Source organism: Bactrocera dorsalis, chromosome 2, assembly GCF_023373825.1.
Source record: "Bactrocera dorsalis isolate Fly_Bdor chromosome 2, ASM2337382v1, whole genome shotgun sequence".
NCBI classification, from domain to species: domain Eukaryota; kingdom Metazoa; phylum Arthropoda; class Insecta; order Diptera; family Tephritidae; genus Bactrocera; species Bactrocera dorsalis.
Window position 1 is genome coordinate 27,174,092 of NC_064304.1, and position 25,061 is coordinate 27,199,152.

The following is a 25,061-nucleotide window of genomic DNA, read 5'->3' on the forward strand; positions in this document are numbered from 1 at the left end:
TCGGAGGTCTGACAAGTACTTAGGGATATATGGTATCCCGTTCAAATAGAACAGCTTCGTTTAAAATTTCAACTATAAATTTAGAATAAAACTCATAATACTGTTTTGAAAACATATATTTTCGAAAAATGTGATAAGGCCAATATCGGCCGGTGACAAGATTCTTACAAAAATTTTTTGGAAGGAGAATCGCGCAATGAAATCAAAGAGCGGTTGGGACTCTTTTCTTCGACGGCGATCATCAAAACTTAGTTCAACGACTATCAGCATGATCGCTCGTTGGTTTTTTTATGAGCCAAGTCCAAGTGGCTCAAACACGGCTACCGCGGAGAAAAAAGCGCCAAATTTACATTTTCTCATATTAGCAGATTGCCAATTGGGCGTGCGATAGGCTGCTAACAGCAACTCAAAAGTTTCGGGGCTTATATCTTCTTCCTTATTGAGGTAGACACCGCTTATGCGGTTATAGCCGAGTTTATTGCGGATCATATACTGAATGAAATATTAGACAAGAGAGAGACAGCGGCGCGACTGGTGACGTGTTTGCTCACGAAGAACCTTGAAACTATTTCCCAATAGTCTCAATTTACGGTATTTAAGGCGAAGCTGAGCTATCGCGTAGAAAGGTGGTAGCAAACGGCAATACGAGGTATGATATTGTCAAAGGTCTCTAATTGCAGAAAAAATACTTTTGTACTATGACAACAAAACGGTTTCTAGGTCGAACCTCTAATTTGTTTCCAAAAGTGACAAAGTCACTCGCTAATAATTTAACGAAGCTGAAGCATCGCCAGAGCAAATATATCGATCTAAAAACAATAGTAGACTCGAGGTGTAAGACGGCATCTTTAAATTAAAAACCAAAAGTTTTTTTTTTGTAGTTTAATCACTCTTTGAACAGTTTTTGAATATTATGAGTCAAAATCACGTCATAACACATACAATTCTGGAATGTTTTTGAATATCCCATGGAGCAATCCTATTAGACTAGCTTATTACATAACAAGCTGTTTAATCTAGACACAAAGCTTAATAATATAGCGTACTGTAATATATGCACATATGTATGTATATACTACAATATATGCACATACATATATATCTGCGTGTTCCATGCATATAATACGCAACCGCAGCCAGAGGCAGAACAAATCAGCAGGTACAAAGCTAAGATCACATGACTCAACTTCAAACCGTAATTGGTGATGCGCTTCGAATTCTAGTGAAATGACTTAGCAGCTGTTGAGTAATCAGCAGGTAATATGCTGCACTAAACGCATATAAGATGCAAGCCATGGCACTTTAGGGGTAGGACCGCGCAGGTCAAATATTTTACAGAAAGTATATAAGTAAATATTTAAAAATTTTAAGAAAATTTATGCAATAATTTTAACAAAATTTAAGGTGAATAAAATTTTAAAAATAATTGAAAATGTTTTCGAGATAAAGAATATAAGTCGCACCCCTATAATACATACGTACATATACTTGTGCATCTATGATTTTGTGGGCTAACGCTTTAGCCATTTGTGGTTTAATTGGATTTCGTCGAATTACGTGCAAATCAATCAATAAATTGGTGAGTAAAACATTGCTTACATACACACATTAACACAAAACAATTAGCCTTTAAATGAATTAGCTTGTTCAATGGAATTCCCAATTTCAAGCCAAGATCAAAGAACTGCATATTTAAAATTCTGTTGCTTCCAAATTTATAAATTAACTGTTATCGGCGTCTTTGATGTTGCCTCAGTTTGATTTGGAAGAAATTTCAACAAAAAATATTGTGCAATATAATTTGGTGCGAAATGCAGTTTGAAGTTTAAATTTTATTGCTATTAATTTTAGTTTTATTTTTTTTTTTTTGAACCGGACATGTCATGGACACGAAGATTGATATAACAAGACTACTATTGTAGCACTTTTGATGACGATCACTGCAAACGTATTAAGGATTACAATTTAAGGGCATACAGCTGGAATGTCCGATTCCTAAATTGGGAAGGTTCAGTTGACCAGCTGATTGGTGTCTACGTAACAGTAAAGGCTGACATTACTGCTGTCCAAAAGGTACGATTAATGGAACAAAGACCGAGACGAGTAGGTGTCGCCGAGTCCTGGCATTCACCTCTGTGGATGAATGTCTAGCCACAATCCGCATCAAAACGAAGTAAAGAGAAGGAAAAGATGGACGATGGGACCGAAGGTGTCTTTTATGACACATCATCTACGAGAGTTGCCCCGTCATGATGTCAAAATCATGACAGGGTAGGCAAAGAAGGTATCTTTGGCACAACGATTCGTAAATTCAACATCCACGATGAAACATCCACAAATGGATTGATCTACTTCTCTCGGAGAGCACTTAACAGCAACTGTTGCAAAAATTCATCTCGGATCAAAAAGTCGATTAACTCGTGAACACGCGATTATTTTTCACAACTTTCGACGTGGATTATCCGACAAGAGTGCATCGACGAACTATTGTATGACTATGATCTTGTGCCAGCAAAGACACGCACCCACGTGAAGCTGTAATCGCAAGAGACAGCCGAACGATTTTCTGCTCGAGGCATGCCTATTCATTTCTCCCACCAGCAATTCGATATTGCATAAACACCGGGAAGGTTTGTTCTCGTTGGATCGCACATTTGCAAGCTCAAACTCGTGTGGTGCCCAAAGACGAAACTATCGATTTTTGGAAAAGTCAAGAGAACAGCTGGTACGATGAAGAGAAAACAGACTGCCTACCTCGCAACCGAGAGTTGAAGAGAAAAGCAAGACGCATTTGCAGTCAAAACAGAGACAGACCAAAATGCGTGAGTACGAAGAGCTTGGCAAGCTGGCCGACAGGAGTAATACTCCAAAACTCTTCTTTGATTGCTACTGAAGTGTGCGCTGCCCAACCTACAAAAAAGGAGACCCCACAACCTACTCCAACTACCGTGTGATAAGCCTCTTCAACATCGCATATAAGGTTCTATCGAGATCATCAGAGCTTCAGACCAGGAAAATCAACAACAGACCAGATAGTCATCTTGTTGCAAAAAATTTGGTGAATTGTTTCCCATGAAAAGAGGATCGACCCACATCACCTCTTCGTCGATTTCAAAGCTGCTTTTGACAGCACGAATAGGAGCGGCCTTTGCGCTGCTATGTCTGAATTTGGTATCCCCGCAAAACTAATATGGCTATGTAAACTGACGTTGAGCAATATCAGATCTGAATATAGAAGGTATGACGACATTTCCATAGTTCAAAGCCACTGCCTTGGCTAAACTGCCTGAGTCAAAAAGTTCGAATGGATGAAAACTCTCCAGCTCTGAGAATATTCGATAAATAACCACCGGGAGAAGCAGAGGAAGAGGAAGATCTACACTCTGTTGTGAAGTCAAGGTAGAGAAGGACCTAACTACACTTATAATCTCCAGTTGGTGTCAAATAGCGCAAAGGAAGAACGACTGGTGCACTGTTGTAAGCACGCCTATAACCGCGTAAGCCGTGTCTACGCCAATAAAGAAGATGAAGAAAAATTCAACTGAGTTGTTATTCAATATGTAATACAATAAATATAACTGGTCAATGCGCTCCTAAATAATTAGCCACTTATTCACTTATTTTCTTCTTGTTAAATTTTCACATTATTAAACCTTTTTTCTCGCAACTTCTGCACTCCACTCAAATTAATCAGCGCCATTAAGCGTTTGTTGTGCAATTATAATTATTGCGTGCAAACTCTTTCCCTCAGTGCCATTGCGCGGCTAACAGCGAATTTCCCACATTATTTCCATACACTTGCAGGCATGCGTACAGCAGAGCTGTTAGGCCCCTTCAATGTGCGCCTCAAAACAATGAAACCCGCCAAACCTAAGAGTCTTGCATTGCCACCACTTTCCAAGCGGTTCACTGGCCTTTGGCCATTTACGCTCACCTTTATTTTTATGGTTGTACGTGTGTGTGTGTGTGTGTCTGCTTCTTGCAAACTACTTCAAACAAGCAGCTCGTCTTCAGTTTGAGACGTGAATATTACGCCCAGCCCACCCCACTAGATGGCACTCTTCAATTTCGCTGCTGATTATGCATTATTAATGTCGCCTTTCCCACTAAAAGCGCTTAAATGTATTTGCATTAGTTTAATTAATTATTTGCCAGCTTGCTTTGCCCCACGAAAAGCTTTGCTTGTAATCGACTAATTTTCAAATTGTTGCAATTTGTTGGCGAAAAGGCTGAGCCGCTGACTTGCCGTAATTGCAAGAAGAAAAAAATTAACAACAACAAAAAGACATAAACTCGCACATTTGCCGCAAATTTGCTGACGAGTCAGGAGACAAATTTTCAAATCCGCTTCACTGCGTTGAGGCCCAACACGCCTTTTTCACTAATTAGAGATTATGTTTTCGCAAATCACTTTTAATGGGACTTTTTTGAGAATCAGCGCATTTTAATTAAAAGTTATTAAAGGCTCTTTCATTTTGTGTATTAACATATTTTATTATTTTGTTTTAATATTTTCTCACATTTCTCACTTTTAATTCATTTTGTAGGCTCTCCTTAGTGAAGCCTCGCTTAGAAGCAGCAAAACCGCTGTAGTGACGAAAGTTTCGATGTCTCGCTTACAAAGCATGCCTTGTAACGTGTTATAATCCTATATACGAATTGTTCAGTAAGTAATGATTATTTAGCTGAATAACTGTTACATCCAAGCTGTAGGATGAGCGTAAACGGGTTACTCACAGAATTCACAAGAATTAGTTTTGTGACGTTGAGGCAAACAGCTGAAAATACACGAGATGACGAAATGAATGAAATTAAATTGAAATTGCGGCTACCGGAAAGCATTCAATGAGAGCTCAATGAAAGCTCAATGAAAGCTCTTAAAAGCTTTAGCTTTTTGCGGCTACCAGTGAAGGCAAACTTACATTAACAAAGGCATCATTACTAGTGAATACGACATCAAAATTCTCCAAGAATCAGGCGAGTGGAGATCAGAAATGACAACTATTAAATTTCAAAAAGGGAGCGGTAAATGCTCAGTTTTTGCCTTACTGATAGCTGCTTTAGTTAATGCCAAGAATGCCATTAGACCTATGAAATTCTTATGAGAGTCCTTAGCATTTAAGAACTTACTGCCCAATTTATTTGAAATTAAATTGCTGAGTGCCGTGGAAAGTATTTCTTCTTGACTACTGATTAGTTGAAAATTTGTCAACCGCACTTTTCATTAAACCCATTGCGCTTCCAGCAAGTAACCAAATTATGCCTTATCCAGCAACTCAGTGGAAACGGTAAAAAAAATCTGCTTTTTCCACCGCAGCTGTCCAATGTCTCTAGTCAATTGGAGCGCTGGAAGCCGTAAAAGATATTCCATATTAGCATTATAGTGTAATATTCCAGCATTTCATCATTAGTTGACCTTCAAAGTGTTCGAAAAAAGTGCTTCAAAGCAAATTTTCTAACACTTTCAAGCTTTATGAGGATCTTCCAGTCGTTCAGCGTCCTGATGGGTAAGTTGGAATGGGTAATCGTTCCTAAAATTCAATTATTCTAAGCCTAAGCATAGTGGAGATTTATTATGGTCAAGATGAGTCAAAGTAGGCAGAGGCATGGACGATGACAACATCTGTTGAGTCGGGGTTACAATTTTTCGAGAGAAAGGTTCTACGGAAGATATATAGTCCTTTGCACATTGACAACGGCGAATATCGCAGTCAATTGAACGATAGATAATGAAGAAGAAAGAGGCGAAGTAGTATATTAGATATAATATCTCATTTAAGTATGCGTTTATTGATTTTATTGCTTTAAAATTATGTTCATCATTTTCATTCAATTTTACCAGCTTTTGCATTTATTATATGCTTGATTTAGAAAAATAAAAGGAACATTTGTGCTAATTGAAAGCCTCGTTCCTCAGTTGAGGTGGAGTCTTTTGGAATTTACAGCTTTATTTGTAATTTTTTTCTTCTGCTGATGGCTCAGGTTTTTGAACTCCAACGAAGCCAAAGTTATCGCTATTCATACAACGCAGACAGATATTTTCTAAATAAAAACAAAAAGAAACAAAAAATGTTGTTCTTTTAGAACTGCAGACATGCACAGCCAAATTTATTTGTATGTCTACAGAAGGTAAATATTTATTATTCATGCATATGAGTTAGCATCGCTCGACACAAAAGAAGCAATAAAGCAAAAACAAGGTGGAATTAAAAATTTGAAAAAGAAGTAAAATAAACATAGAAGTATCTAAATATGGGTGGAGTTTTGATATTTGTATCCACTGCACGATGAACGAACCAGCCGGGTATGCTGAGTCAACAAATGTTGCTCGGATAGTCAGGAGATGGAGTAATGATGATTCAAGCTAGTTGTGGGAAATTATTTTAGCAAGCGATCCTTCATAGGTCTTGTACAAATTTTACTTAGGAAACATCTGAACTCCAGTAAGAAGAGTAAGAGGAGCAAGTATACTGATATTATTAAGCAGAGAGATTTAAATTTTTGCAGCTTCAATGAAACAATTCTAAGAAATTAGTTGAATTTCATAAAAACAAGAAAAAGGTTAGCTACATTGTCGTGGTTTTTTAGAGGCAAAAAATTTAAGCAGATACTTTTTGAAGATGTTATAGTGGTTATATATCACGACCGGTTATAAATCCGTTATTTTTCCCAAAACGTATACCCGACTGTTATGAAAACGTTGATTGAGAATTGAATATTAACTCGACTTTTTTTAGTACAATGAAGTCATTATATCTGAAAACGATCTCCACAAAAGTGGATAATTTATTCGATATCTTATATCTGAACAGTTTTTTCGGAGATGATGATGGTAAAAGAGATTTAAATAATTTTATATTTTGTAAAAAAAACCTTTTTTTTTCTGTAACGGTTTGGAGCATGGTTAAAATATTAAAAAAAAAACTAAAAATCGCCGCTGTTTCCGTTATATGAAACCTTGCATAGCTCAGGTGCCTTCTTTTGAAAGATATCGATCACTTCCTGACTTCCTGAAACACCATATATTGCTGATTCTATGTTATTTTTACACTTTTCAAAAGAACTATTGAAATAAAGCGGCGCATCTATATTAAAATTCCGTTATATGGAACCCTGTATCATGAAGTAGCCAGTTTTTGAAAGAGGTCAAGACAAACCTCGCGATAACTTACTTAAATCCCATATATTTGCTGATTCTATCTTATTTTTACACTTTTCCAGAGTACTATTGAAATGAAGGGGCAAACCCATATTGAAATTTTGAAATAAATATTTTTTTGTATTTTTGCATACATCGTTGGGTTATACCTTTAAAAATACTATACCGAAATTTCAAATCGATACCTCAAATATCTTTTGTGTTATGGGCTTGTAAAGTTTAGCTGCTTAGTTAAACAGTCCCATCAGTTTAGCTTTAAATGCGTTTTTTCTCGAAACAGCAGTTTTTGAACTTGCTTCAGCGTTTACTAGGAGACTAATTATCCGATCACTATCATGTTATTTTGCATGTTCTTCAAATACTTTGCTATATAAGTAAGTACTGTGCTGGGTATAAAATAACAAGTAAGATTTTGATCTTCTCTTCCTGTGTTGCAGACGCGAGGCATAGCAAATAAATTACACAAGCTGTGTTAGCAGACAGGTAGGCATTTCTATGTCTGGTGTGTGAACAAGTTTAAAGGAAAAATGCAAAATGAAATGCCAACAATATGTACATATGTTTATCTCGCAGACTTAAATTTTTTTTTATTTGAAATTTCAGTTTGCCATGTTTTATTAATTTTAAAGCATTTTAAGCTTCAAAAAGTTGTGCGCATCAACCAATATCATAAATTGATACAATACAATAGAAGAAGAGAACACAAAGAAATTGGAAAAGCAAAACAGCCCGAAGCCGAATTCAATGAAAATTTAAAGTTCACAGTTCGTAAAACTTACGGCTACAATTACAGTTAGTAAGGGCGCTTTGATACCCTAAAAGCACCCACATCAAATATGCGTACATTCATTTGAAAAGGGTACATTCATACATACATATCTGCAGCACACATGCTAGTCAATCTGGGAGACTCATATCCCAAAATAGATATGTGAGAACAAACATGCGAGTATGAACCGTCGAATGAAACTTTTTTCAGTTAGCAACTCTGGAAAGTCAAACCGAAAGTATAGACACATACATATATATCTATCTATATTTATGTATACATATATATTACATATATTTTTAGTTACTTAAATATTCTGGCAAACAATCCTTCACGGTAAATGAACCCGAGCGCCACAATAATAGTCGTAGCTATCCCTCAGTGGGGTTTGAAAATAAAACTGACCCTCAAAGATAGAAACTAAATGAAAACTTTTGTATTTTCCCCTAAAAATGGAAAATAAATTTTGATATGTGCGTGCCAGCTTTGCCGACGCAAATTTGACGGAAGCGTATTTTCATTTAATATTCATTTAAAAATTTAAGCTGCTCCGGAAGTGTGGGTTTCCTCTATTTTAACAGCTATTTTTAGCAAAGGAAAAGTTTAAAAATTTAGTTAATAAAAATTGTGTTTGTTGTTGTTGTAACGGTTATCTAGTTCCCGTTAGGGTGGTAAGGTTCATATAGGTTGTCATCAAGGTCAAACAACGGTATGCCCGGACCATGGGGAAAGCGGTGTCAGGGTGTAGGATTAGCAGGGCATGCAAAGAGGTGGTTAGAGTCATGTGAGGACGTGTTACATGCTGGACATATATTTGAAATATCGGGGTCGATTCTGGATAAGTAGGAGTTTAACCTGCTACAGTATCCAAAACGTAGCTGCGCAGGGGTCACTTTCGATTGTCGTGACAACTCGAGCTCGCCGTCTGCAATGGTTTGTGGTTTGACTCAAAGAGCCCCAAAGAGCGTTCACTTAGAGGAAGAGTGTGAAGGTGTTTATGGTTTCACTGTGAATGCCGGTTAGTGCATGTCTGAAATTAGTTGCGTCCGAAGTCTGGTCGCCGTATTGTCTTATGTCATCCACTTAGTTGAAGAAGGACCTCTTGATGCTACTAGGATGCGGTTCCGCTTCAAGCAGGTGACTGCATAATGATGATTTCTAAGAAAACAAAACCAGCAATCACAACTTGGAGAAAAGTTTATTATGCTCCTTAACGGGGATAATACAGGCTTCACTTTGTAGGTGTTCCTTAAGAGGCATCAAGGGGCATACCGTTATAGTCCAGAGTGCAGTATTCTGGCATGAAGCTCTCTCTTGCCTTTTTCACCGCATCCAGGCGACCATCTTGATGCGGCGTAGTTAAGTACCGGTCGTCCGATTGCCTTGTATGTTGCCAAAAACGTTTCTTTGTCTTTTAACCATGCGTTGCCGGCTAGCGACCTAAGGATTTTGTTGCAGCTCTGTACTTTGACTCGGTCCTGTGAGGAGTGAAGCGACACAGGCTGTCACATGTCACATCTAAAATCTTAGGGTTATTGACAGTAGGAATTTTAACGCTATGGCTCTTCTAAGCTTTTGGTGTATCTCTCGTGCTTCAGTTGCTACTGATATAGACGAGCATTCAAATGCTCACTCGGTTGTAAAACTTATATAAATATGGTTTAATTTCCTTAAAATTATTGTTAAATATGTACACACTTTATACTTGTAGTATATCGAAAAAATCTTCTGACATATAGTGGATCCATGCTTCTATAATAATTAAGATATTTGTAGATAGATAGTAAAACTGAGGCTTTGCACTACGACTTAAGGTCTATTGTGGCTTCTCCTACATCACACATGGTCATAAAGGTCCAGCATCCTGACCATTTTGGGAAGCCTGTTGGGCGCAACTGTCCATCAGATCCTAACCTAAGGCCTTGAGCAGGGTTCTGCAAATTGCTGGGCAATCCAGAATCAGGTTTTCTGGAGTTTCCTGTTTCAAATCGCAAAACCGGCAATATCCGCACTAGATTATGCTCAGTTGGACCTGCAGTGCCCTGTAAGGAGACAGAATATGTCTCGGGGGAGGTTGAAAATTTCCTTAAACCCAGAGGTAGATTGGTACACTCTTTTCTCCGTGAGAAAAAGCTCATTTAAAGTTTGGGACTCCACTGCAATGGATGGATCTGGTCCCGTCATCCTGGACACTGCCGCAGAACGTGCTAGTTCGTCGGCCAGCTCATTGCCGGCAACTCCTTTATGCCCCGGCACCCAGATTAGATGTATCCGGTTGCACACATTGATAGGCGGTTCAGCCTTCCTACACACTCCTCCCCTGAATATACTAAATAAATAAGTATAGCGATATGTTGATTGCGGTTACAGTGGAGAATGAGTTCTGCACACCGACTTATAGCAAAGACTTCTGCTTGAAAGATGCTCAGAAAACGTCCCATTGGTTTGGATAGTTTGGTATAATTAAGAAACCTCTCAAAACTCCATTGAGATTGAAGTTAAGCATTGCTAAATACTTGAGCCAACGCCAGAATGAACGTTGAATTCAGGGATCCAAAGGAATCGACATGTTACAACAGACGCCTTATTCGCCCGACATGTCACCCTCTGACTTTTTTGTTTCCTAAAACAATATCGGTAGTCAAAGGAACCCACTTTGAGTCGATTACGGACATCCAGGCGGCCGTGACGAGGGTACTCGCGGACATCCCAATCGAAGCGTTCCAGAAATGTTACGAAGCATGGAAAACGCGCCGGAATCGCTGTATAGCTGCCCAAGGGGACTACTTTTAAGGGGATGGCAGAGTTGTAGAATAATTTTCAAATATACGGTTTTTATGGAATCAGTCTCATTACTTAATTGTCATACCTCGTAAGTATGTACGTTAGCATATTATTTTTGGGTATGCAGTCAATACACCAGTTTTGAATTGAAGTAAGAATATCGGAAAAAATCGAAACAAATCGAATAAGCAAAGATTTGAGCTATGAAATTTTGACTATTGATATTCAAGTGCACGCCCGTGTGCAGCAAGTGCCGGCAAGAGTTTCACGTGCCTTCCTCCAACGCTTTGAGTGCAAATGTTTGTAAAATAACTCACATACATACATACATACATACATACATACATACATACATTCATATACACATATACTCAAATGTGCGTTTGACTCTCTCATTGCTTTTACCACTTTTCCTCGCTTCATATCCCACTTTTCACTTGTGGCTCTTGCGTTTGTGTTGCTTGTTGCAGCCGGCTCATATTGCTGCCGTTAACTTTTTTTCAGTGTTTTTTTGCTGTTTTTGTAATGGTGTGTAATGTAGGTATTTTAAAATTTTCTGCACGTTGTTGCGCCGTTGTGCGAATCCTGTTTGTCTTACCGTTGCCAACGCTGTTGCCAATACAACTGTTGCTGCGTCGCTGGCGGTTTGTTGGTGTTGTTGCAGCATATGCGGTTGTTGATTTCTTATTGCCGTGTTTTTTTTCTTTTTCTCGCGTTACAGCTGCTATTTTATTGACATCTGATACGAAATACGCGAACTCGTGTAACTGCCTATTATTTTTGTTGCGCAGCACCCTCTCTCTGTTATTCTTGCCTTCTTCGTCTTGTTGCTGCCTTTACGTTCGTTGGAAATGCGTTTTCCTTTTCTTTCCTTTAAATTTACGCAATTGCTCAAGTGAACTTAAGAGTTCCGTTGTATAACGTTCACTTAGGAGTAGCTAATATAGAGCTTAGCAATTTTGGTTTAAATTTAAGGTTTTTTTATGCAGAAGATAATTATAATAAGTTTGTCACGATTGACGTTTGTAACGTCCAGGGGGAGAGTCGGAGACCCCATAAAATATGAACGAGCTGAGTCGATTTAGCCAAGTCCGTCTTCCTGTTGCATAAATGCGAACTAATCCCTCAGTTGTTGAGATATCGATCTGAAATTTTGCACATATTCTTTTCTCCTTAAGAAGTTGCTCTGTTGTTGGATCCACCGATATCGGATCACTGTGGCATATAGCTGTCATACAAACTGAGCCGTCCAAATCAAGTCGTTGTATGGAAAAATTGTTTATTTGAAGATATATCTTCACTAAATTTGACATAGACTATTTTAAGAAATAACGGTACAATTTGTGAAAAAAATTATCAGATCGGATGACTATAACATATAGCTGCCATACAAAATGACTGATCGAAATCAAGTTCTTGTATGGAAAGCCTTTTCATTTAACTAAATATCTTCTCGAATTTTGGCTTGGAATATTTTCCAAGGCAGTGACGTAATCTCAGAGGAAATTTTTCAGATCGGTTCACTATAGCATATAGCTGTCATACAAACTGAGCCGTCAAAATAAAGTCGTTGTATGGCATAATTGTTTATTTGAAGAGATATCTTCACTAAATTTGACATAGACTATTTTAAGAAATAGCGGTACAATTTGCGAAAATTTTTTTCAGATCGGATTACTATAACATATAGCTGCCATACAAACTGCACGCTCAAAATCAATTTCGTGTACGAAAATCGTTGACCTTCTATTGAAGTTATAGATTTTTTTAGAAAATTAGAATGAATTATTTAGCTTTACATACTTCTTTATATATTTTTTATGTATTTACTTGAAGTCTTAATAAGCGTAGCTTAACCCTTCTCTGTCTTTCTCTTTTAATCCGTGCAATATATGCATACTGTCTATATGCATACATAATATTCAGTTAAGATAAGCAGTAGTGTCTAGATACATATATGTATCTACATACCATAAATACATATATAAATAAACATATATGGTATTGTGCACTTACTATACATATATACATATAAGTTTTAAACTGTTTCTTACATTGTAACCAAGTACATTCTTAAAACTACTTCACACCTCCAAAGCCAACTGGTGGCGGACACCACGCGAAGACGCCTGTAACCTTCGCAACACATCCACCACTAACACCTGCAACATTTGCATACCTTCACGTGCGACACAAGCATAAATATTTGCCTTAAACTTTACTTTACCTCGGCAGCGCCGTGCAATATGCGAATTTCGCGTGAAGAAAAGCAGGGAGAGTGCGAATTTTTATTTAATTTTTTTTTGTTTTTGTAATGTCTACCTTTTCGCGCATGGTTAAGCTCTCCGTTGCAATTATTTGCTTTATATGCTATTGAATTTTCCAGCATTTTTCGCTGTCATATTGCGCTGCCTTATCTTTTTAATTAAATTTACACATTAGTAAGCAAAAAAAATATTTAAACCGTTAAAATTCCAATCGCACAGAACACACACATGCATGTACGCACACAGCTGCAGTGCGTAAGCTCGCAGCTCGCGTTCGCTGAAGCTTTTTAAGGCAACCCGTGCAGCTGTGTGATTTTCACGCGTACGCGCAATCATTCGAACCATCGTCGTCGTCTGCTATGCGCGGATGAAAAAAACGCACGAGTGCGAAATGCGATACGAAAGAGCAATTTGGAAACAAAAGCCCAAGCCTTAATTACCTGCAACAACAGCAACGAATTAAAGGTGAATTAATGGCAGCATCCAGTCGTATGGCCCCATATCAAAAATGCACCCACGCGCACATAAACCAACATAACCGATTTTGTACTTGTATGTACTACTGTGGGCAAAAAATAGTAAGACTTTTCAATTTAAACTAAAAATTTTGAAATTATTCAAAGAGCGACAAGAACGTGTTGACAACGAACCACTTCCAGGTCGGCCCTCAACATCAACTGATGATTTTATACGTCAATACGTCAAGCAACTGTTGCTTGAGAATCAACGACTAACAGTCAGGGATCAGGGATCTAACTGGATCTTGCTTAATCGTTGGAATATCGGAAAGATCATTTAAAGCCATTTTGAAATATCATTTGGGTCTAAGAAAAGTGAAAGCATGATTGGTTCCAAAATCACAATTTTTTTCGAAAAACAACATTGCGTTAACGTCCATGAAACAATGGTCTCCGTCTACCAAGATGTCATGAAAGGTATTAATACTGGCGATGAGTCATGGATCTATACTTACGACCTGGAAAAAAAATCAATTGGCCAAATATCGTAAAAGTGTGACGAAGCCGAAAAAAAAACACGTCAAATCAGGTCAATAATCAAGGTTATGTTGAGAGTTTTCTACCGTTCTCGAGCTGCGGTGCACTCCGAATTCTTTCCTACCGGCCTGACTGCCAACAAGAAATACTATTTGAGTGTTATGCGTCGTTCGCGCGAAGCTATTCGTAAAAAGAGGTCGAAATTATGGGCCGAAAACTCTAACATTTTGCACCACGATAAACCGTCGCGTACTGCATGGATTCTTCATGAGTTTTTCACGGAACTTTCAACCAATATCGCGCGTCAATCACCGTCTACGCCTGATTAAGCTCCGTGTGACTTTTAGCTGTTCAGCAAATCAAACGACCGTTCCGCGGAAACCATTTTGAGTCAATTGAAGACATTAAATGTAAATCGCTACGCACATTGGAAGCTATGCCGAAAATTGAGCTTAACAACCGTTTCGAGAATTGGAAAAAAACGTTGGCAAAACTGTATTAGAGCAAAGAGGGATTACTTTGAGGGGAACGGCACAGGTTTCGAAGAATAAATGAAGAGTTTTACAATTATGAACAAAGTTTTACTATTTTTTCCTCACTGTGTCCTATAATCGGCAAAAATTTCTATATGAGCCACTCGCTGCTCCATTCAAATATCTTCGCATATACCGTTATTTCGTACCTTATATGCTCCCCTCAGTAAATATACATAATCCTTTTTGACTTGTTGACTCTAGATTGCATGCTTATTGTTGTTGTTCGTTGATGCTCATTACCTTGAATTTCCATGGCAGAAATGATTTTGCGAAAGTTCTTGCTAATTTGTTACTTAAGTGCTTTCGCTTGTACTTATCAAACGATATTAAAATGTCTTGGCAGCTTTGTTTTTTGTACTTAGCTATCTTTGTTGTTTTTGCTATGTCTTAGTTTTTGGTGTTTGGCTTGTTATGTGAGTTTGTATTTGCTCATGATTCTTTTCACTTTGCGAATTTTCATATTTATTTAGCAAATTAGCACCGACTGCCACCTGTAACAGTGTATCAGAGTTGAGTGTGGAAGCTTCGACTTTTATACAAAATTGTTCCTTTAGGGAACAAATAATATTAAAAATATGGTCAGATTTGGCAGAATTTTGACTCATTTAGTTTTGAATATTTCTGCAGAAAGAATTTACTGTTATGAAGCAATTCGGGTTTAGAATCGTTTTATATATATCTGATGAAGAAGAAACTGAAAGTGATTATATACATTAAAATTATCAATTTAGGATTCGTTCATCAGAAAATATACTTAAGGCATCACTTATGACGTCGAATAGTGAAAAATAACAGAACAATTATAAAGTCTTCGACTTGACACATAGATGGCGCCACTAGAATTAAATCCAGTTGGTTTTTAGTTAGTTTTTACCTTCCAAAGGCGCATATCGGATCATTAGTTTATGAATATCATTTTGAGTGAAACAACTTTTGTCATTGTGACAAAAATGGAGAAAAGTGAATCTCGCCTATTGGTAAACTATTGCCTGTTAAAGGGAAAAAATACGGCTAATGACGGATTTACAGACACTTCCCACGGAAAATCAACCATCAAGGATTGGTATGCTAAGTTTGGACGTGATGAAGCTAGCGTCGAAGGTGGTGAACGCAGTGGACGTCCAAAAAAGGTCGTTACTAACTAAAACATAAAAAAGTCCCCAAAATATCTTTTGATGACCATAAAGTGAAATTGTTCCAGACAGCAGATACTCTAAAGATATCAACTGAACGTGAATATCATGTCGTTCACAAATATTTCCGAATGAGAAAGCTCTGCGTAAAGTGGGCACCGCGCGAGCTCACTTTTGACTAAAAACAACGACGAGTTGATGATTCGCAGTAGTGTCTGGAGATGTTCAAGCGTAATAAACCCAAGGTTTTGCAGCGACATGTGACAATGGTTGAGGCTCTATCAAGATTTAAGGCTCAGTATTTCTATCAGAAATCCAATCGACAGTCATCCGAGTGGGTTGCATACGATGAACCCGCTCCCAGAACTGGAAAAACACAACAGTCAGCTGGCAAGGTTAGAGCGTCTATACTTTGTGTCACAAGTCTGTAAAACCGATGGCAAGAATCTATGAATTGGGCTTTGAATTACTTCCGCAACCATCGTATTCTACAAATCTGGCTCTCAGCCACTATTTCCTGTTCTCAGATCACAAAATAATGCTCGCTGGAAAAATTTTTCGCCGAATGAAGAGGTGAACATCAAAACTGAGACTTATTTTGAGGCTAAGGACAAATCGTACTACACAAATGTTATCAAAAAGTTGGAGGATTGCTATTATCATAAACAAAAAAATGTGTTTTACTATAAAGGCTGGGGAATTTTCAATTGTCGAATGTACTTATGTGTAAGATGCGGTAACCAATCCGTATGGAGCCTTGGATCACGGCTAAAAGAGAAGAAGCTTCAACGGAGCCGCTCCGTTACATTCGATTTAAGGATGCGCTGAAGTCTAATTGCAGCGTCTGTTCACCAGAGGTGCGGCTGCGAGCGGGCGTCGGTTTTAAAACCAGCGGCTCGCTATATAAATGTGTATGAAGCTTTATACTACTCGCCTAGCGAGGCTTTGCGCTCGGTTTGGACACTGCCACGTAGAATCCATTACCAAAGAAAGGAAACAACAGCCTCGTATGAAAGACTCCATTATACAAAGGTTTCGGTCTTTCATATATCGATTGAGGCAGTAAAAAGTCTGCCGAGTTAGCTTTTTTACATATAAATTGCCATTTTTATTTAATATCTCTAATCCATATGAATTCGTATACACAAAATCAGTTTTGCGCCAAGCTCAACCTAAGCAAACAACCACAAATCCCCTAAGTACTTACGCACTTATTTAGCAAAATGAAATTATACTTCACAGCAATTACGACCATGCGGCCACGAGCTTAACCAAGTGCTAAGTACTTAAATAGTTATTGATTTCAGGCAAAAGTAGGGCAGTGATTGCGCACAAGGGTTTAGTTAATTATACACCCATAAATATTTAATGGCGATTTAAAAACAAAAACAACAATTACTATTTAAAAATAGTGCAATAATATTGTGTATACACTCCACTTGCCGGCACCCCAAAGCCGTGCAGCACCGCTGAAACGTCAACTCGCTATACGGGTCCACTTACTAAGAATACAAGCAAACACACCGCTATCTTCGCACACGGGCACACACACACACATACATGCGTCCTGTCGTTTGTAATATCCGATGATTGACTTAACAATTGGCTGGTCAGTTTGTCGTCGTTTATTTGATTGCCTTGACGTCAGCGAGCGTGTGTGTCCGGATGACGTTGCTTTTGTTGTACTGTACGAGTTGTTGTTATTTGTACGGTGCGAGTTACTGTTGTTGTGTCGTTATTCTAGTTGGAATTTATGCTTATAAGATAGCAAGTATTTTTGTTTGTCGCTTCGCTTCGATTTCGAATTGTGTATCTACCAATTGCTTATGGGCAAATAGGACTTGCATATGAGAGCAAGACCACTGTGCGTATGTATATACATACATATGTATGCATGAGATGTATATGCATGCATGTATGTTACATGCAGCACGTATATATGTATGTATGTGTGTAAGCAGCGAGCTCTTCTTTCGTGCTGGAATTTCACAAACACAGATTCATATAGACAAGTGTGTTTGTCGTCGTTTCATTTGCTGCGTTGGTGTTGTTGCTCTGTTTTATTTACTTAATATCCGGTTATGTGTATTGCAGCGCTCATTCCTGGCATTTATTTTTAGTCTTCACTGCAATCCAAAAGTGCTTAACTTGATATGCCTTGGCAAACAGTGCGCTCGGGTTTATTATAAGGATTTAGTATTGACAGTAAAGCTGCTTGTAAGCATCTGCTTGCATTTAAGCTTGCATATAGCCGAATTAGTGCTTAGGATTAAAATCTTTGATATCGTATATTACATATACATATGTATGTGTATTATATTACTATGTATGTATATGTATTTGTATTTTTGAAAATAAAAAAAGTCAAAAGTAGAAGAAAATCCATCGAAACGAAAGATGAACTAAAATTAAGGGAAAATAATGTACGGGCGATCTGAAGTTGGTAGAGAAAGAAGCAGGGCATGGTTGAGTTTTTAAGCGGTTATATAGGTTTACGGTTTTAAATAAATCGACTTTTTTTTATTAAATTTTACAACATCTCTAGAATATTGTCCTCAATTTTCAAGTTGATACGAGTAATAGTTTCGGAGATACAGCCTTTAGAACTTGTGTGCTCGAGACTAACTAGGCTAAGTGTGGCGTTTTTAAAAGCGTTTTTCTCGAAACTGCGGTTTTGAAGTCGGTTGGCAAAATTTCTCAAGAACTACTCAACCGAACCTCGTGAAATTTTAGATCCATCTTTGAGATACCAATCTTAAAGAGTTGAGCGAAGTATTTTTTTCGATTACAACGATTTGAAAACAAAATTTCCTGAAATTTCTCTTTTTTTCTATTTCTGTCAAAAATCCAATTTTCAGTTTTTTTCCTTCTTCCAACTTTTGAGTTAAGGTTTTAACTAAAACATGTATTTTTCACTTTAGATGATCATGTAAGGTGTTATACTGCCAGCGCGGGGTCATCTTTTTTCCGAGGAGTGTTCGAAAATGGCGTCACAATGACCGAGTTTGAAATATTTTTTTCCAAAAATTTCAGAATTTCTTTGTTAATAGTGTATGTTTGAACAATTAAAAAAATCTAATAAAATATTTAATTTTTTATATGAGAAAAACATTTTTGATAAATTACTTTTTTTTACAAGAGGAAACCCATGCAACCCCTTAAGGGATCGTCTCAGTGTGATCCTCCAAAAAATCACTGATTTTCGCTATTTTTTTTTTAATGTTGAAATTAACTAATCGATCCGGTTTTGTTTTTGAATAAATACATTCATGACAAATAGAAAATGATTTTTTCAAATCTATTTGATCCAAATTGGAACTAGATACATTCAAAACTCTTTCTTTGGGAATGGAAACCGTTTTGAAAATCACTATTTTCAGAAAAACGCGTTTAAATATAGGAGTTGCAGAGTTCCCCACTCTGTTTCTTTTCTACAAGAAACGCTCTAGCGACCGTAATAATTTCAATTTCGATTTCCAAATTTCAAAAAAATCGTTTTTTTCAAAAGTTTACCACTCAGCCGATGCCATATGCAATAATCTGTGTCAAATTTTGTGCAGATTTCTTGTCCAATGAAACAGTTTTCTCTATAAAAACTTGATTTTTATCAATCAGTTTGCATAGCAGCTATAGTCTATTGTGATCCGATATCAGTCGTTCCGACAAATGAGCAGCTTCTTACAGCACATATGCATATGTACAGTATCGGACAAAACATTTGCAACTAAACCGACGTTCTACTTTTTTTTTTGTCTTACAATGCTACTTTTCTTTCGAATTCTTTTTAGTTTCTTGTTTTTAAATTTACAGCATTGTAGTGACATATTTTGCAACGTTTATCGCGATCTTTTTTTATTTTGCGGGTTATATTTGAAAACAATTTTAAATGTACGCCAGTCCACGGCGACAAAACAATTGCAACTCTGTATTGTTCATTTCTTTTCTCCTTTGTTTGTTTCTTTTTCTAACGGTATTGAGTTTCAATTAATTAGAACATTTACTGAGCATACTTTCTGCTCTGAATTTTTGCGAAAATATTTTTTATTTTAAATTTTTTTACAAAAAAAGTATTGGCTCTAAATAAATTCGGTGAAGCACTCCGATCACGTGTTTTGGTGATTATAATAACGGAATTTCTCAAAAAGAAATTTCTGTAAAGTACACAATTCACAAGTCATTAATCTCACGAATAATTTCGAACTTTATTAGGAACAAAACTGTCGAAGTAGTGCATCGTGATCGCCGATCAAGAAAAACTGATGACAAAACTGGCAGCTCAATTGTAAGGGAGATAAAAAAATATCCATTTCAAAGCGCTCCGCAATTGGTAAAGGAGCTTGGGCTACCAATCTACTCAAGAACGGTCGCTCATCGCCTAAATAACGCTGATTTACACAGTTACCGACCAGCGAAGAAACCGCTTATTAGCAAACGAAACCAACTAAAACGATTGTGTTCGCTAAAAATCATCTAGAATGGCCAAAAAGCAAGAGGAAAACTGTTCTTTTTAGTGATTAGTCCAAATTTAATTTGGTAGAAAGTGATGGGTGAGTTTCGTTCGACGTTCGAAGCCTCTTAAAAATTTCTATTATCTAAAAACAGTCAACCATAGTTGCTATGTTATGGTCTGGGAATGCTTTTCTGCTTCTGGTTTGGGGCCGCTTCATCGTATTAATGGTACCATGGATCGGTACGTTTACAAAGACATTCTGGAAACCGTAATGTGGCCACATGGTGAATGGGAAATGCCACATAAGTGGGTCTTCCAATAGAAGAACGACCCGAAGCATATGGCATAGGCCCTAAAATCGTGGTTACAGAGGAATAAAGTGGATGGAATGGAGTGGCCTCCACAGTTCCCAGGCCTTAATCTCAAAGAAAATTTAAGGGAAATTGTAAAAAAAAAATTGATCGCAGTAATGTGTCAAATACTGATCAGTTTTTCCAAAGGGCCCTGGAGGCATAGAGAAATATACCCCTAACCATAGTGGATGACCTTATAGCTTCAATGCCGCTGCGATGCAAAGCAGTTATTGAGAGTAATGAGTTTGCTACAAAATAATAAGTTTTTCTTTATTTTATTACAATAGTGAACCCTTTTCTTTGAGTTGCAATTGTTTTGTCTTATTGAATATAGATGTTATATCGTTTTCTTATATACATTAAACAAATGAACTGAAAAATATTATTAAATTTGCTTTGTTTACCTTAATTAATATCCAATATTTAAAATAAAATTAAAAGAGTAGGTTTCCGGCAATTATTTTCTGTGTAATCGACATTATTTTCAATACCATATTTCAGTTGCAAATGTTTTGTCCGATACTGTATATACAAAATTTCAGAATCATATCTCAAGAAGTGAGCGACAAATTCGGGCTATACGCTGTTCATTTCTGTATATCGTCACCTGAAATGCAAATTAACGTAACAACATTTTCAAAAATTTACGTGGCATGAATGAAACACGGAATAAAAATGGAACATGAGTGAACAAAATATTAATATTGGTTAAAACTGTTTATATATGACCGCAGAACCAGAAAATGTTGAACATATTTAATATTATGTATACAATTTGAAAGTAGTGAAGCGTAATCATAAGACACTCATTTCGAATTTTTGATGATACGTTATTTTGCATTTCAGGTGACGATATGTATTCTTCTGCTGTATAAATTGCCCAATGAGAGCTTTTATAAACTTCATAGACTGTCCCAAACTTTTAAATACTCTACGAGTTTTCGATTTTTTAAGTTTTCTACATTTTTAAAAAAATATAAACTAAAATTAAGACTTTGTTTAGGGTTCTGGCCTCAGCCCTCAAACTCGAAAATTTTACACGAATTTTCAAATTTTTTTTTTTTTGGTTTATTTATTTTTTTATTAATTTTTTTTTTTGTTTTGTCTTAATGTTAGTTTGTAATTTAGCTTTATTTAGAATCCATAGCAAATATATTTTTTTCTGGAAATTTTTGGATTTTTTTTTTTCAAAAAAGTATTACATCTTTTCTCCTCTTACCACTATTCACACTAATTTCTCCTTGCTATTCCTCGCTCTGTTTGTATGTGTGTGTATATTTGTGTATGTCCACTTGTCGTTCTCTAGCTTTTCGTCTCGTTATCACTTAGCTTTGTCGCTTTGTCGTTCTTTATGCGCTGATTTATGAGATTCCTTTATTAATCTGCCTCTGTACTCGCTGGTGCTATTAAACGCTTGCCTTGCCAGCTTTTTGCGCTACTGTTTTATTTGTTTATTTTTGCACGATTTTTGCCGCTTTCGCTAAGTAACTTTATAAATATTTATTCGTTGCGCTAGTCACTAGAATTTATGTGCGCTTTTCTACTTTGTCGTTTGTTTTATTTTATTATATTTATTTATTTTTTTTTTTCGTCGTCGCTTGTCACTAAGCGCTATAATCTACTGTTTTAAAATTAACTTCGTTGTTTATTCGTTATATATGTACATATATATATATGTGTGTAGATGTGGTAATTTCTATAATCGTAATATATAATTTTGATCGTAAAATATTTTATATTTCATAAAATACTTCAAATAAGTATATGCGCGCACCGCATAAATGTAATTGCATTTGTATATTTTTAACTACCAACGTCGCACTTGGCAGATATTTACTCGCTTTGTCGATTCTGCTGGCTTTCTTGAAATTGCACTTTGCACGTATTTCGCTTTATTTTGCACGTATTTCGCTATTTTTTATTGATTTCTTTATTTTTTTCATATTTTTTTGCTTTTTTATTCTTAATACTGCCACTTAGGCTTCTTTCTCCACTATTTACCCAATATATATGCTTGGCCTAAGCGCACACCCTTCCTATACACACCACACCGCGCCTCGGTAGCAATACCGTAACTCCGCTAAAGGCCGATACGTTCGCTTTGAACCCCGTTTATTAACTGATCTTAGCGGCTAGCGTTGTGATTTCTCAGCGCCAAGTCGCCGCAGCCAACGAGTTATAGCCAATAGGTGTGCGTTTGTGGAGAGTTTGTAGACTTTTTCGGTGAGCATTGCGCTCAACAGGTAGGCAAGCAGCGCGCTTGGCGCTCCGCAGCGCACGAAGGGCCGCGTCAATCGCCACAGCTCATTTCTTCGCATAGCAATACATTTGTATGTGTTGTTGCTTTTTTCGGTGTGAGTGTGTGTTAGTGTTTTTGTGCGTGTGTTTGTCGCTGTCTACCTGTTGCGCTTGTTGACTTTGCGTTTTCTTTTGCTGCTTGTCTCAATATTTATGCTTGCCTCTCCGGGCTATTTCGCGTTCTTTCATTCACCATATACTTTTTTCCAATTAAATACCATTTCCCTGCCTCTTCTTATTCGCTTACTTTGCTTTTGTTTTGTTTATCTGACATGCACACACACACAGGCAGTTTTGTTTGTTTATTTGCCGTGTCACCGCCACAGATTTTCCTTATTCAAGTCACACTTACAACGCCGCGCGAGTTGACAATGCAGTTGTTGTTGGTCTTCTTTGCTGCACTGCTAGCTTGTCTGCCACATCTTCGACTAAATAATACACCGTGGTATTATAAAACGTATTATCATCATTAGCATTATCCCATTATCATTTAGAATGCGCAACCCTGTCGCTGCTGCAACGCCGTCAACATCAATTAATTACATTTGCCATGCTCACAACCAATGAATATGTTCCCGCGCACAGGCCAACAGCTATGCCAGCGATCCCACACTGTGGCATTCCGCCACTATTTCACCGTTCTTTAGTTATTTACCTCGCCTGTAGTTCACAGCAGACCCTCTTCAGCGCCAATATTACTTACATGCGGCATAGCTACTCGCTCGCGCTCGGTCTAAACAATGCCAGTAAGAATTTCTCACACACACACACACGCCCACATGTAAGCGGAAAAAATTTATGCACCGACCCTCAATTCACACACAACCAACTCGGGCTAACCATGACCCACCGCAATGTTGGGGCTCAGACAGCGGCGGTCTGCACGACAAGCGTTGGGTATGCTGCCGCCGCTGCGTATGTTAATGGCACAAGGCGAAGCTGATATAAATATGTGTAAATGCAAATATACATACACACAGACATATGTATATGTATATGCATATTCTCTGATATATACTTGTTTATATTTATATAAATACATTGTATAATTATTTTGCGCCACCACCCGCTCCACCACTGATAACATATATGTACATACATATTGTGTATAAAACGCGCATACACAGCTTTAATCCCACAGATCTATATACTTGCACTTAATAACTCTCACCATAACCCACTCATTACCCCTCCCACCCTCACCGTCATTTATATTTTGCGCTTTTCTTTTGCTTGCCATTAAAAATTTCCCAACTCTTTGCTCTTTGTTGCAATTTCTCCACATTCTTGCAGCATGGCATTATCTGCATGCTTGTATATATGTATATAAAGGGTGATTTTTTTGAGGTTAGGATTTTCATGCATTAGTATTTGACAGATCACGTGGGATTTCAGACATGGTGTCAAAGAGAAAGATGCTCAGTATGCTTTGACATTTCATCATGAATAGACTTACTAACGAGCAACGCTTGCAAATCATTGAATTTATTACCAAAATCAGTGTTCGGTTCGAAATGTGAAAATTTTATCGACAAATTTTGTTCAGCGATGAGGCTCATTTCTGGTTGAATGGCTACGTAAATAAGCAAAATTGCCGCATTTGGGGTGAAGAGCAACCAGAAGCCGTTCAAGAACTGCCCATGCATCCCGAAAAATGCACTGTTTGGTGTGGTTTGTACGCTGGTGGAATCATTGGACCGTATTTTTTCAAAGATGCTGTTGGACGCAACGTTACGGTGAATGGCGATCGCTATCGTTCGATGCTAACAAACTTTTTGTTGCCAAAAATGGAAGAACTGAACTTGGTTGACATGTGGTTTCAACAAGATGGCGCTACATGCCACACAGCTCGCGATTCTATGGCCATTTTGAGGGAAAACTTCGGACAACAATTCATCTCAAGAAATGGACCCGTAAGTTGGCCACCAAGATCATGCGATTTAACGCCTTTAGACTATTTTTTGTGGGGCTACGTCAAGTCTAAAGTCTACAGAAATAAGCCAGCAACTATTCCAGCTTTGGAAGACAACATTTCCGAAGAAATTCGGGCTATTCCGGCCGAAATGCTCGAAAAAGTTGCCCAAAATTGGACTTTCCGAATGGACCACCTAAGACGCAGCCGCGGTCAACATTTAAATGAAATTATCTTCAAAAAGTAAATGTCATGAACCAATCTAACGTTTCAAATAAAGAACCGATGAGATTTTGCAAATTTTATGCGTTTTTTTTTAAAAAAAGTTATCAAGCTCTTAAAAAATCACCCTTTACATATGTATGGATGAGGTTCGTTTTTTGTCGTAATCTGCTTGACTTTTAT

The 25,061-nt window shown here is 37.4% G+C and overlaps 1 protein-coding gene across 4 annotated transcripts in view; it reads right to left on the reverse strand.

The window, feature by feature from the left end:
- The window catches only part of LOC105234237 (uncharacterized), a 276,684-nt gene that overhangs the window by 157,751 nt on the left and 93,872 nt on the right, over positions 1-25,061 (reverse strand). The window contains exon 1 of one of the 4 annotated variants that reach the window (XM_049448651.1): positions 21,666-23,724. The exons of the other annotated variants lie outside the window; for them this stretch is intronic. The gene's annotated coding sequence lies outside the window, so the exon portion shown is untranslated. Of the gene's footprint in view, positions 1-21,665; positions 23,725-25,061 lie in introns of those variants that run through there. 4 annotated transcript variants of the gene reach the window in all.